Source organism: Cervus canadensis, chromosome 5 (assembly GCF_019320065.1).
Source record: "Cervus canadensis isolate Bull #8, Minnesota chromosome 5, ASM1932006v1, whole genome shotgun sequence".
Taxonomy (NCBI): domain Eukaryota; kingdom Metazoa; phylum Chordata; class Mammalia; order Artiodactyla; family Cervidae; genus Cervus; species Cervus canadensis.
Window position 1 is genome coordinate 65,190,599 of NC_057390.1, and position 13,900 is coordinate 65,204,498.

Genomic DNA, 13,900 nt, shown 5'->3' on the forward strand with positions numbered 1-13,900 from the left:
TATAGAGAGGAGGAAACTTCTGGTTCAACAGCGTAAATGGTGTGCATCATCACTTCTTATAGCAAGAATGTGATAGAGCAAGTGATTTCAGAGGCCCTACTGAAGTTCCATTGCAGCACTCAGGCAAGAAAGAGGCAGTAGGAGTCAACCCTTTTCTAGAGTATGAGGTGCTCAGGACCATCCAGAGAGTAAGAGTGAAGGCATATTACACTAAAACCTTCCTCTCCGTATCCCAGTCTCTTGGCTATACCTGCCATGTGTATAAGTCAAAAAAGCAGGTTAAGTGATGGAGCGCTGAAGGGCAGCCTTTGAGATCTTAGAAGTCCCCAAAGACAAAGAAGGACCACCACTCCTGATACACACTTCGCTTTGATCATGGATGGGTTAATGGAACGACTTGTGTATCAGACTGGGGCCTTTTTTTAGCATCATCTGGCAGAAGCCACCTCTCCCGCACCTGCTCCATGTACAAACCATTGCTCATTTGCCAGTCGGCAGTGTGAAAGGCAGAAATGTGGTGTGTGTGTAAGTTAGGTTTACTGCTATCTCAGGGAGGTGTTTGGAGAAGGAAATGGCAACCCACTCCAGTGTTCTTGCCTGGAGAATCCCAGGGACGGAGGAGCCTGGTGGGCTGCCGTCTATGGGGTCGCACAGAGTCGGACATGACTGAAGTGACTTAGCTATTCTGGTGCGGAGAGGTGTTCTCTGAACTTCATCCTGAGAATGACAACCCGTACCCACTGCTAGTTGTTTATGGAACTGAAAGAGACCTGAGTAAGGCAACAAAGGCATAAGTCCTCTCTCCACCTTCTTTTGTTTCCTTTCTTTTTGTAAAATCTTGAACTTGGCTAGATCAGAAGGTAGACACATTCCCGGGATAAGGCAAACTAATAAGGGCCCAGGTATTTCGGAGTCGTTCCTCAAAGCCCAGGACTTTGTAGGTAAATATTCCCTGGTTTTGAACAAGATAGGTAGCTGTTGTGTTTCGGATTGAGAGAGCAGATGAGCCTTGTTAGTTGACCCTGGGCCACTTTAAATGGAAGGTGTTTTTTTCCTTCCTCTTTGCTGCCAAAGCAATTCTTTCTGTCTTGCCTTAGGACCTTAGTTTGAAACCTACAAGGCACCTGGTCCCCCAGGTGCTTATTTGGAGAAATTTCTTCTATTTTGCCAGTGCAGTTTACACACCACAGTGACAGGAAATAAGTCTGCTTTCGTACCAGTAAAATCCACATGTAATGGATGATGCGCTCTCCATGAGAGTAAACCTAGAAAGTGTCTGTAAATTTGTTGCCCAAATGATTAAAGACACTCCAAGCACTAATCAGACGTCTGGGAGCAGTCTCAAGAAGAAAAGGCTGGAACATGGTTGTAATTTAGGTTAAGTGATAAAGCAGTTTAGAGTCTAAACTGAGCAGAAGGGGTTTGGCCATCCTTGGAAGTAGAGCATTGGCCCTGGTACTACCTAAAGAAGGGCAGGCCTTAACTGAGGGAACTTGAGCACTGTGATGGCCTTGATCAGACTGCTCCTGTAGCAGGGAAGGGGGCCCTGCCATAAAGAGAGATGGGACTTTAGGTTGATTACTTTTGTTCTCAGTTTCTGTTAACAAAGCACTCTTCAGCCCTTGAGGAAAAGATCAGCCAGTCAGGCCAACTCAAGCATTCTAGTCCATTAGAATGTCCACAGTTCCTTGGTATGAATCATTACATTGGCATTTGGTTTGTATGCCCTGCAACCTCTGTGTGAACTTGGTTAATAGGTGTTTTAGAGGTGGATCCCTTCACATGGGACGGCTTAAACCTGTAAGGCCCAGATTTGGGTCTTGTTAAATCAGCAAGAAATTAAGTTGGGGAGGAGGGGCAGGAAGCCAGCTTTGCCAAGGAAAAACTACCCTTGTCTTATTGTTGACCTTCCTATTGCAATCACGTTCAGGAAAATTATCATTACAAGGCAGAAAGTGTTAAATTCTAGATGAGGGATACAGGCATCAGGTGTTATGGTTTCCAAGGTGGGGGGAGATTGCTGTGAGAGGTTAAAGAAAAGATGGTATCACAGAAGAGCTGGGTAGGATTTGCCAAATGGATAGGATTTCAATAGATGGAGATGTTGGAGATGGAGAAGAAATATCCTCTGCTATTTCAGTGAAGTCCCTCTAGAGCTGATGTAAAATGTATGGTCATCTGATCTCTTAACTGTTAAGCCAAAGAAAAAAAACACTGTTGTGGCAGCAGGAGAGGGAGTGGTAGGCCCCAGAGAAAAGGAAAGAAAATGAACTGTTTAGTCAGCAGCTTGTTTATTTAACCTGTCTTGAGTTTTTAGTATATGCCAGGCGCTGAGCTGTGTCTGGGGATATATAAATGAACAAAACAAACAAAAGCCCTACCTTTCTGTCTAGTGAGGAGAAAGACTATGGAAGGAGGGTGGGAAAGAAGGGTTGGATGACGGGCTATATAGTATGTCAGACGTGCTGTGGAGAAAATTAAAACAAGGGGTGGGGAGGTTGGAGGATGTACTGAGGGTTTTTTTCTTAAAATTTTTTTTTCTCTTATTTTCTTCTTTTAAATGTTTAATGAATTATGTGCAAGTTAATATAAAGGTAAAATATATGTGCAAGCTAAAGACCCAGATCTGGGCCTTTGATCATTTTCTGTGAGAAGGGGGAGCTGACCAGGTTGTGACCCAGAAGATAAAATTTGTCAGTGAATATGACTCACTGCCTGGGGAAAAGTAAGCCATGATGTATGAATGGAGCACTTCTGAAAGCAAGAAAAACCAAGTGCAATGATAGAGGAAAACAGAATTGTACCCTAAACCTCTAAATATGAATATTATGGGTCTAAGAAAATAGGTGTTGACCTTGTGAGATGTGATAGGCCTAAGCGGGGAAGAGGAAAGAGCTAGAGAAACACCTCCAGTCCTTTTCCTGCTTGGGGGAGCGGGGTCTGGGGGAGCCGGAGGGGAGGAAGCCAGGCCTTGAGACAGGGTGGCTGTGGAATCTGCAGAGACCACATGTGTTTCCTCGAGAGGTTCACTGTTCACAGATGTGCCTGTGAAGCTGGAGATACGAAGTTCGGGAGGGACCTCAACCTGCTCAGCTTGTATGTCACAGCACTATTTTTTCCTTTTCTTTTTTATTAAAAATTGGGGAAAAAATAAAAATTGGGGTATAGTTACTTTATAATGTTGTGTTGGTTTCTGCTGTACAACGAAGTACGGTTTGTTGTATGTCTATGTCTATGTGTATACATATGTTCTCTCCTGTTTGGACCTCCCACCCCTTCCACCTCTCTAGGTCACAGAGCATGAGATGAGCTCCCTGTGCTACATACAGCAGGTTCCCACCAGCTGTCTGTTTTACACATGGTAGTGTATATTTGATGGCGGTTATCTCAACTGAAAAGTCTGGTCCTGACCAACCCTGGAGTGAGAAATGGCAACCCGTGCCAGGATTCTTGCCTGGAAAATTGCATGGACAGAGGAGCCTGGCAGGCTGCAGTCCATGGGGTCACAAAGAATCAGGCGTGACTGAACGACTGAACACAGTGTATATATGTCAATCCCAGTATTCCAATTCCCCCATCCCCATCTCCCTGCGTCCTGTCCACATGTCCATTCTCTACATCTGTGTCTCTACTCCTGCCCTGCAGCTAGGCTCATCTTTACCATGTTTCTGATTCCATATATATGCATTAGTAGATGATACTTGTTTTTCTCTTTCTGATTTACTTCACTCTGTATGATAGATTCTATGTCCATCCATGTCTCTACAAATGATTCAGTTTTGTTCCTTTTTATGGCCAAGTAATATTCCATTGTAGATATGTACCACATCTTCTTTATCCATTCATCTTTTGATGGACTTTTAGGTTGCTCTGTGTCCTGGCTTTTGTAAATAGTGCTGCAGTGAACATTGGGGTACACATGTCTTTTTGCATTATTGTTTTCTCAAGGTATATGCCCAGTAGTAAGATTGCTAGGTCATATGGTAGTTCTATTTTTAGTTTTTCAAGAAACCTTTGTACTGTTCTCCATAGTGGCTATACCAGCTTACATTCCCACCAACAGACAACACTGTTTTCTGACCAAGACTCAGAGCTATAAAGTTTATCAGACTACTTGGTGCCAGAGGTGAAACTAGGACAAAAATATTGACACTATAAAAATGTTTTTATGACTTAACAGAATAGTAGAAGTAGAAACTCGTGGTTGAGGCGAGAGCAAAGGTGGTGGTGTGAATACTAGTGTTATTAGCTAGTACCCCCAGAACATGGCTGAGAGATGTACAACAGGGCCTCAAAAGTCTACACTGACCTGTAACAATAGTCAGAGTCAGTGGTCATCTCTCTTCTCTTTGAAGCTGGGGAAACTGGTGTGGCTGGTAGCTGAATTGGCTCAGCTTATACCTGTCTCCTCCTCCCCCTCTGTTAATGATAAGGTTAGGGGAAATTTAAAGGACTTCCTAATGGGGTGGGGGGTGGGAGTAGAGATCACACGGTGTTCTTGGCTGTCCCTCCCTGTTCTGTTCCTCTCTAGGTCTGTCCTTGGGCAAGTCTCTCTCCCTCTTGGAGTTCTGGCTACCTTTCTGTGCACAAAGGACTTTAATTGTTCCCTCTGACATTCTGTAAAGAGATTGGGGCCCCTTCATCTTAACCCAGCCTGTTCATTTGGACAGAGATCGGTCACTTAGAGATAGTTGGGTGTCATCCTTTTCTGAACAGTGTTGTCCTTTTTTGCTTCCTCTGCCACAGAAGAGGCAGTGGGAATAAGTGCAAGAGAAGTTCTGTGGGGACCTGAGAAGTGGCATCTTGCCCAGACACAGTCATGGACAGTGGAGACCACCAGCTTTATAGTCTCAGTCTGTGATTTTGAAGAGTCTTCAGGTTGGCCAGTAGTTTCTGCATGTGGTCTGGCTTTGCCCATGAGACATGATAAACATCAAGCATACTGTTTGACCTAAAAATGGCAGCCCCTTCTCTCCTGTCTGAGGTAGTGATCCTGTGTGCAATCACTTCTTTCCACTCCCACTGGCACTACCTTAGTTCTGCCCATCTTCGTCTCTTCCCTCAATGACTGCAGGTCATTAAGGTCATCTGGTCTTCCTGCATGCACTTTAAGCCTCTTCAAGTCTTCCCCGAAATGCCTGTCTCCTATGCAGCCCTGGTCATGTTACTCCCCTTAAACCCATCAGTGCTTAAAACCCATCAGTGGCACCTCACTGTCTTCAGATATTTATCGGCAACTAATATGTACCAGTGTCTCCAACCCCTGGGGGACACAAAGGGAGACCCAGCTCCTGCCTTAGCCTGACGGCGAGGGCCTCGGTCACCTGATTCTAATTTCCCCATCCATCCTCATCTCTTCCACCCCACTTTTCCTGCCCTCTGTTCTCTATGCACACAGCCATGGCTTCTCTCTCTCCTCTGTACCTTTGCCCACGATGCTGTCACTGCCTGGACATTCTTTGCTTCCCCACTCCCCTGACCTGCTTCTGTTTACTCTCAGGTATGCATCTCAGGCATCACTCTTCCCTAACTCTCTGCGTGCCACCGTGTTTGAAACAAGGCAGGCACACAACAAGAAGGGCAGTCACACTCAACATCCACACAGTGCTTTACTGGACTTGATCTTCTTGGCTCTCCATCTCCAACTGTGAACTCTCAAAGGCAGGGAACCAGGTCTTATTTGCCTTTGTGTTCTCAGACCCCCAGCATAGTGCTTAAAACCTCAGAGGTATTCTATAAATGTTTGTTGAATGAGTAAATGAATAAATGAATTAACAGATGAGTGTTCTGGTCTGGAGCTTGCCATGACAAGCCTGGAGAACAGGGCCCTGACTTATAGTCTCTTCTCCTTTTAATGGATCCTCTTTTTATCTTGTGGGCTTCCCTGGTGTCTCAGTGGTAAAGAATCTGCCTGCCAGTGCAGGAGATGCACCTTCTATCGCTGGGTCGGGAAGATCCCCTGGAGAAGAAAATGGCAACCCACTCCAGTATTCTTATGTAGGAAATCCCATGACAGAGGAGCCTGGCGGGTTACAGTCCATGGGTTGTGAAAGAGTTGGACATTACTTACCAACTAAACAACTTTTTATCTCATGGTTCTCCCAGGGAGATGACTTATAGTGTTCAAGATATAGCCTTATACTGTTTTGCTTAACTGAACTGTTCAATGTGGGTGGCAAACCCATGGGACAATGGGGAATTCTCAGGTGATCTTCAGAGTCACAAGCGAGACAGCGCCTACCATCTTATATGGTAATGCCTATACCCCAAGTTTGTTAAATCTTGTTGTAAATTTGGTCCAAGGCTGTTTAAGACAGGGCTCTGGAAGTTCCCTGATGGTTCCGTGGTTGGGACTTCACACTTCCACTGCAAGAGGCACAGGTTTGATCTCTGGTTCATGGGAAATAGATGGAGAAACAGTAGAAACACTGACTGACTTTATTTTTAGGGGCTCCAAAATCACTGCAGATGGTGATTGCAGCCATGAAATTAAAAGATGCTTACTCCTTGGAAGGAAAGTTATGACCAACCTAGACAGCATATGAAAAAAAGCAGAGACATTACTTTGCCAACAAAGGTCCGTCTAGTCAAGGCTATGGTTTTTCCAGTAGTAATGTACGGATGTGAGAGTTAGACTATAAAAGCTGAGCGCCGAAGAATTGATGCTTTTGAACTGTGGTGTTGGAGAAGACTCTTGAAGAGTCCCTTGGACTGTAAGGAGATCCAACCAGTCCATCCTAAAGGTGATTAGTCCTGGATGTTCATTGGAAGGACTGATGCTGAAGCTGAAATTCCAATACTTTGGCCACCTCATGTGAAGAGCTGACTCATTGGAAAAGACCCTGATGCTGGGAAAGATTGAAGGCAGGAGGAGAAGGGGATGACAGAGGGTGAGATGGTTGGATGGCATCACCGACTCAATGGACATGAGTTTGGGTAGGCTCTGGGAGTTGGTGATGGACAGGGAGGCCTGGCGTGCTGCAGTTCTTGGGGTCGCAAAGAGTCGGACACGACTGAGCAACTGAACTGAACTGAACTGCGGAACTAAGATCCTGGAAGCCACACAGCACTGCCAAAAAATAAAAAGACCTTGTCTGCTCAGAATGTGTACATGGAGTCTTCCCCAGGCCCCATTGCTTGAATCAGTTCATGCCTCCTCTTTGTCTGGAAGAAAATCTACCAGTTATTAATGGAAATAGGTGATTTTCATACCTGCTGGTGAACTCCTTTGCAAACTGACCGATTTTCTGAGATTCTCAAGGACACATCCTGGCAGTCTCCCATCTGTCGACTAGCTCAGATTTTTCAGTGACAAAACCGTGTTTCAAGCCAGGATGTCCTGACAGGAAACCTGAGAAAGGCAACACTCCTTCTTCCTGCCGCTGTGTTTTATATGGATCTGTGGAAGCCACAGTGGTGCAGCAGCTTCTGGCTACTTCTTTCAGTCTGTGGTGTTCATTTATCCTCATCCTGGTTGGGGTTTTCCCTGAGAATAAGCCAGGGCAGATGAATCTCGTGGTGTCATTCCTGGGGATGCTGTACATGTGTAATACATGTGGGCCTCCAGTCTCTGTGGTGCCGTCTGCTCTGTTCCCAGCACATTTAGCAGCACTCGCTCAATGACAGTGTTCCAGCCCAGTACTCTGCAGGGGTAGGGCTGGTTATATGGTTCTAGACGCCTGATTCCTTGCCAAGCTCAACGCTGCTGAGAATGACTTGCTTTTTGACTCACGTTTGATTTGAGCAGAACCTTTCATTGAACGCACCTGGCATACATCTCAAATTTCCTGCATATTAGCCAAGGAATTCTAGCTACTGAAAGCTGAACACTATGACACTGTTATAACTAATTAACACCCTGAAAGGTTAGTGAATCTTGTGTGGATTACATTACCCAGAGTTTGAACTCTTGCTATGATCTTTATAATGGAAAAGCTATTTCTCAGAAGTCTTTAAAAAGGGAGAAGCTAGAGAAAACCATCCCTGTAAATTATATTTCTGAACACGGCTAACCATGAAAATGTTCACAACTTAGTGGTATAGTTGATACCTTGCAAATGGATTTAAAAGAACAAAATGAATGAGCCCAGATACATTTATGAGCTGAAGATGTCCTAACGGGGGATTAGAGATTGAGGGCTGGAGCTGGGTCTCACATTTGTTTTTGTCCCCAGCACAGGGCCTCAGACAGCCATGGATACATATTAGGTGTCAATTGACAGTCACTGAATTACTAAATGAAAATTTACTGGGGCTCTCTGCTCTGCTAAACTCGACACACAATTAGTCCTGCCCCATGGGATTCTTAGCACGACCAGACATTTTATGAGAGTTGTCACTCCGAGCTGATTGGATAGACAAAGTGAAACCAAGGGATTGTGTTTAAAACCAAGTACATTTACTTGGCTAAATTTTTATAACTGAGATGTTCTACTTTGGATGAAGCTGGACAAAATGACTCCTAACTTGAGGTTTGTAGGTTTGGGAAAATACAGTTGGTTTTTTTTTTGTTTTTTGTTTTTTTTAAGACACTGAAATGAACCCAGCAGGCCAGCTGGCAGGAAGTCAGACTGCGGTCCTTGCCTCAGAGGATGACACAGGCCAAAGGAGAGAAGGAAAACAAGGCAGCCAGAGCAAGTAAGTCATTTTGCAAAGCTTTGCAGAGCTTTCCAGGTTTTTCTGGAAAAAGGAAGAAAAGAAAGAGGAAAGGGCAGGAAGAGGATTGGTTAACAGCTGGCTACAGAAATGCTGATGAGTGGCTTTGTGTTGGTTTTGTTTTTCTAAGTTAGGAGTAAGGAAAGAGGGCGTGCTTGGCCTGGCCCTGCTTGCCTGATCTCTGTGCTGACGCTGTTGTTCCAGCCACTGGAGGAGTCCTCAGGCCTACTACCCCATGTGTCTCATTGAAAAGCGGATGCAGACTGCCTTCCAAAGATGTCTTAAGGCATGTGGAAGAGCAGAAAGGACAAAGTTTTGTTTTATTTTATTTTGCTTTTAAAATGTTTATGTGTGTTTACTTTTTTGAATTGGTAATTCATATACATGGCTCAAAACTAGAATAGTATGAAAAGGTATATAACGAGAAATCAGCGTGACTGAGCGACTGAACTGACTGAACGAAAAGTCTGTCTCCTGTTCCTGTACCCATCTGCCCGTTTCCCCCATCCTAAACAGAAAACTCTTGTTACTAGGTTTTGTTTATCCTACTAGTGATATTTATGTGCATGTGTGTGCATGCTCAGTCCCTCAGACATGTCTGACTCTTTGCAACCCCATGGACCATGGCCTGCCAGGATCCTTGGTCCATAGAATTTTCCAGGCAAGAATACTGGATACTGGAATGACTTGCCATTTCCTACTCCAGGAGATCTTCCCAACCCAGGGATTGAACCTGTGTCTCCTGCATCAGCAGGCAGATTCTTTACCACTGAGCCACCTGAGAAGCTTTTTATGCATATACAAGCTAAAATATATATTCTTCTTTACTCCATTCTAACAAATGGTGCCATGATGTACAGACCTTTTGCACCTTGTTGGGGTCCCCATCCTCCACCCCCACTTAACACTGTCCTGGAAACATTTCCTTCTATGTGTACAGAGAGCATTCTAAGTTTTATTTTTGTGGCTGCAGAGTTTTGTACTGTATTAATGTAGTGTAATTTATCTGGTTCCCCTCAAGGAGGTTTATGTTATTTCCAGAGTTTTGGTATTATGAATAAGGGCATGGACCTTAAAAACAGATGTGACTTCAAATCCTAGTCTGATGCTTGACTTCAGGCCTTCATTGCCTCATCTGTAAAGTGGGGATTATTTTATATTTTTATTATCTGTCTCATAACATTATTGTGAAAGATTAAGTAATATATAAAGTACTTGAGAAATAATAGGTACCCAGTGAAACCAATATATTATACCTTGCAACCAAGCATATTAGAATTTTATCTTGAAAAAGAAGATACTTTGATTATTCCTCATTAGAGTAATCACATAAATTTAAATACTTTTTTTCAGAACCAATGTATATTTATTATTTTTAAAAATCCAGATAAGTAAAAAGAGGAAAATACAGATAGCCTATAGTGACACTAGTGGTGAAGAACCTGCCTGCCAATTCAGGAGACATAAGAGACATGGTTTTGATCCCTGGGTTGGAAGGAAGAAGATCCACTGGAAGAGGGTGTGGCAACCCACTCCAGTATTCTTGCCTGGAGAATCCCCTGGGCAGAGGAGCCTGGCGGGCTACAGTCCATAGGGTCGCAAAGAGTTGCACGTGACTGAAGTGACTCAGCACATAATTGTACCACTGAAAAAAATTACTGATATGTTTTGATCTGTCTTTTGAGTTATTTCTCTAACCAAATGTGCATATAGTATAAAATTCTGAATGGAATGGTGCAGTACATTTTTATAACCTGCCTTCTTCAATTAACAGTGCTTGCTTGCAATCATCTCTCCATGTCATAAAATATTTTTCTCATTGTTTTTAATGACTACCTAGTATGTCATCATTTGGATTTACAATAATTTATAATTTATTAAAAATTATCTCTGGGTAGAGAATTTACTTATACATAAATATTTAATTTCTCTAGAATTAATGGTGATTCATGATATGAGTCAAGTAATCTAAATTTTTTTTTTTTTTTTTTACAAATGGTTAATTAGCAACTTGCCTGACATCCTTTATTGAACAAGCCACACTTACCCCACCAGTCTGGAATGCTATCTTAATCATATTCTAAATCCTTATATAAGCATAGATAGAATTGATTTTAGATTTTATTCTATTCTGTAGATTGACTTCTCTGTTCTCATGCAGTAATCACAATTTCATTAAAGCACACTTAAATATCTACTGGTATAAGTCCTTCTTCATTACAGTTCTTTTTTTTTTTTTTTCAAGAATGTTTTGGCCATTTTAATTTTCTTATTTTTCTTAAAATGTTAGAATAATTTTTACAGATTCTAGAAAAGTGGAATTGAATGAAAAATTGAATTGTATTTAATTTAAACATCCTTTTGGGGATGTTTTTGTTTCCTATGGCTGCTATAACAAATGACCAGACTTTATGGCTTAACAACAACAGAAATGAATTCTTGTAGTTCTGAAGGCCAGAAGTCTGAAATATGTGTCACTGAGTCAAACTCAAGGTGTCAGCAATGCCACACTCCATCTGGAGGCGAGACTCCATTCATTGCCTCTTCTAGTTTCTGGTGGCTACTGGCCTTCCTTGATTTTGAAGGTACTTTGATTGCTCCTAATTAAATAGGAATGGGTGTGTGCTAAGTCTTGTCCAACTATTTGTCTCCAGGGATTGAACCCAGATCTCCCACATTGCGAGCAGATGCTTTACTGTCTGAGGGGACCATTTTTCAGTTTCCCATGGGGAAAATTGACATCTTTATAATTGGGATATTGTGATTTATTATAATACAAAAGTATATTTTGTCTTCATCCCATTTCTAAAACCCTTGGAATTTCTTTTTTTTTTTTTAAACCCTTGGAATTTCTAAATGATGAGAGCAGGGCTTCTCTGGTGGCTCAGTGGTAAAGAATCCACCTGCCAATGCAGGAGACTTGGGTTTCATCCCTGGTCCGGGAAGGTCCCACATACCACAGGACAGCTAAGCCTGGGTGCCACAACTCTTGAGCCTGTGCTCTAGAGCCCGGGAGCCACAACTGCAGAGCCCATGTGCCCCAACTAGTTTGCTGCCTGTGCAGCAGTGAAGCCTGTGAGCTGTGGAGCCCATGCTCTGCAACAAGAGAAGCCGCTACAATGAGAAGGCTGTGCACCACAAGAAAAGAGTGCCCCTTAAAAAAAAAAAAAAAAGAGTGCCCCCTGGTCACCACAACTAGCAAAAAGTCTGTGCAGCAATGAAGACCCAGCACAGCCAAAACTAAATTAAAAAAAAAAAAATTATTAAAAAGAAAAAACACCTTTAAGTAATATGAGCAAAAAAAGTGTCTTGATATGTGTAACAGTCCCCTTTGAACCACACCTGGAGTTTATGTTAATGAGGTGACTTTTGAAAAGCATCCAAAGATGAGGGCTGATTGCCAGGGGAACAAACCATGTGATTAGAAGGTTGGAACTTTCAGTCCCAGAAGGGGAGAGGGGCTGGAGTTAAATCAGTCACCAAAGACCAATGATTTAGTCAATCATACCTATGTAGTGAAGCCTCCATAAAAAGTCCAAAAGGATGAGATTTGGAGAGCTTCCAGTTTGGTTAATCAGAATTTTCTACTTGCCAGGAGGGTGGCATATGCCATACTCCATGGGGACAAAAATTGCTGTGTTCTGGACCCTTCTAAACATGGTCCCATGCGTCTCTCTCTCTTTTTCCTTTTTTTTTTTTTGGTAGTAGAGCACTTTCATTTTATTATTATTACATATATTTTTAATTTTATCTATTTATTTTGGCCACACTGGGTCTTCATTGCTGTGCTCAGGCTTTCTCTAGTTGCAGTGGGCTCTGGCTCCTCTTTGTTGTGGTGCTCCAGCTTCTCATAGCGGCTTCTTTTATTGTGGAGCATGGGCTCTAGGTGTTTGCGGTTCTGTAGTTATGGCACAAGGACTAGTTGCTCCAAGGCAACTGGAATCTTCCTGGACTAGAGATCAAATCTGTGTCCCTTGCATTGGTAGGCAGATTCTTATTTTCTGTACAACAGGGAAGTTCATATTAATTCTGTTTTATGTTTTAGTTTTTTGGCCACAAGGCAGGTAAGATCTTAGCTCTAAACCCAGGAATTGAACCCATGCCCCTGCACTGGAAGGCGTAGTTATAACCACTGGGTCAACAGGGAAGTCCCTCCCATCTCTTCTTCTGGCTGTTCATTCCTATCCTTTAAAATCTTTCATAATAAATTAGTAACTTAATAAGTAAATTGTTTTCCTGAGTTCTGTGACCCACTGTAGTAAAGTAACTGAATCAAAGGAGCAGGTGATAAGAACCTCCAATTTATAGTTGGTCACTCAGAAGCATAGGTAAGAATCTGGACTTGGAATTGGTGTCTGAAGTGGGAGCAGTCTTGTAGAACTGAGCCCTTAAACTATGGGATCTAACACCACCTCCTAGAAGATAGTGTCAGAATTATTTCTTGTTGATGTCCACTGAGAATTAAAGAAGTGTTTGGTGGCATTGGAAGCACAGACATTGGAATAATCATTTTTTCATGTAAATCAGAATGTTCCTCTAAATATTCTTTGAAGTCTTTGGGTAATGTTTGAGAGTTTTCTTCACATAGGCTCTGGATGTTTTTTAGGTTTTTTTTTAAACCATTATATTTTCTAACTTTATGTTATTGGCATATAGAAAAATCTATCATTTTTTGTACATTTATTTTGTGGCTGTTTTATAAGTGGGATATACATAATTAACAATTTGTCTATTAATGCTAGGTGACTTTTCAGAAAATCTAATATTTTCAGGTAACGTAGCATATCATCTACAAATATTGATAGTTTTGTCTTCTTTCAAATAGAGCTCTTATTTCTTGTCTTACTGCAGTGGCTAGAATTTATAAAAAAATATTTTAAAATAATGAGCATTCTTTCCTTGTTTAGACTTTAAAGGAGTAACTCTAGAATTACTCCATTAAGTATGATCAAGGGACTTCCCTGGTGATCCATCGGTTAAGAATCTGCCTTCAAAGGCAGGGAATGAGGGTTTGATCCCTAATTGGGGAACTAAGATCCCACATGCTTCGGGGCAACAAAGCCTACGCACCCCAACTAGAAGCCTGAGTGACGCAATGAAGACCCAGTGCAGCCAAAAATAATAATAGTAAATTGAAAGTTTTTTAAAAAGTATAATCAAACTATTGGTTTGAAAACTTTTACAAGATTCTATGATCTTCTGATCATAAAGAGGTCTTCTATCAATGCCTTTGCTTCTAGATTTG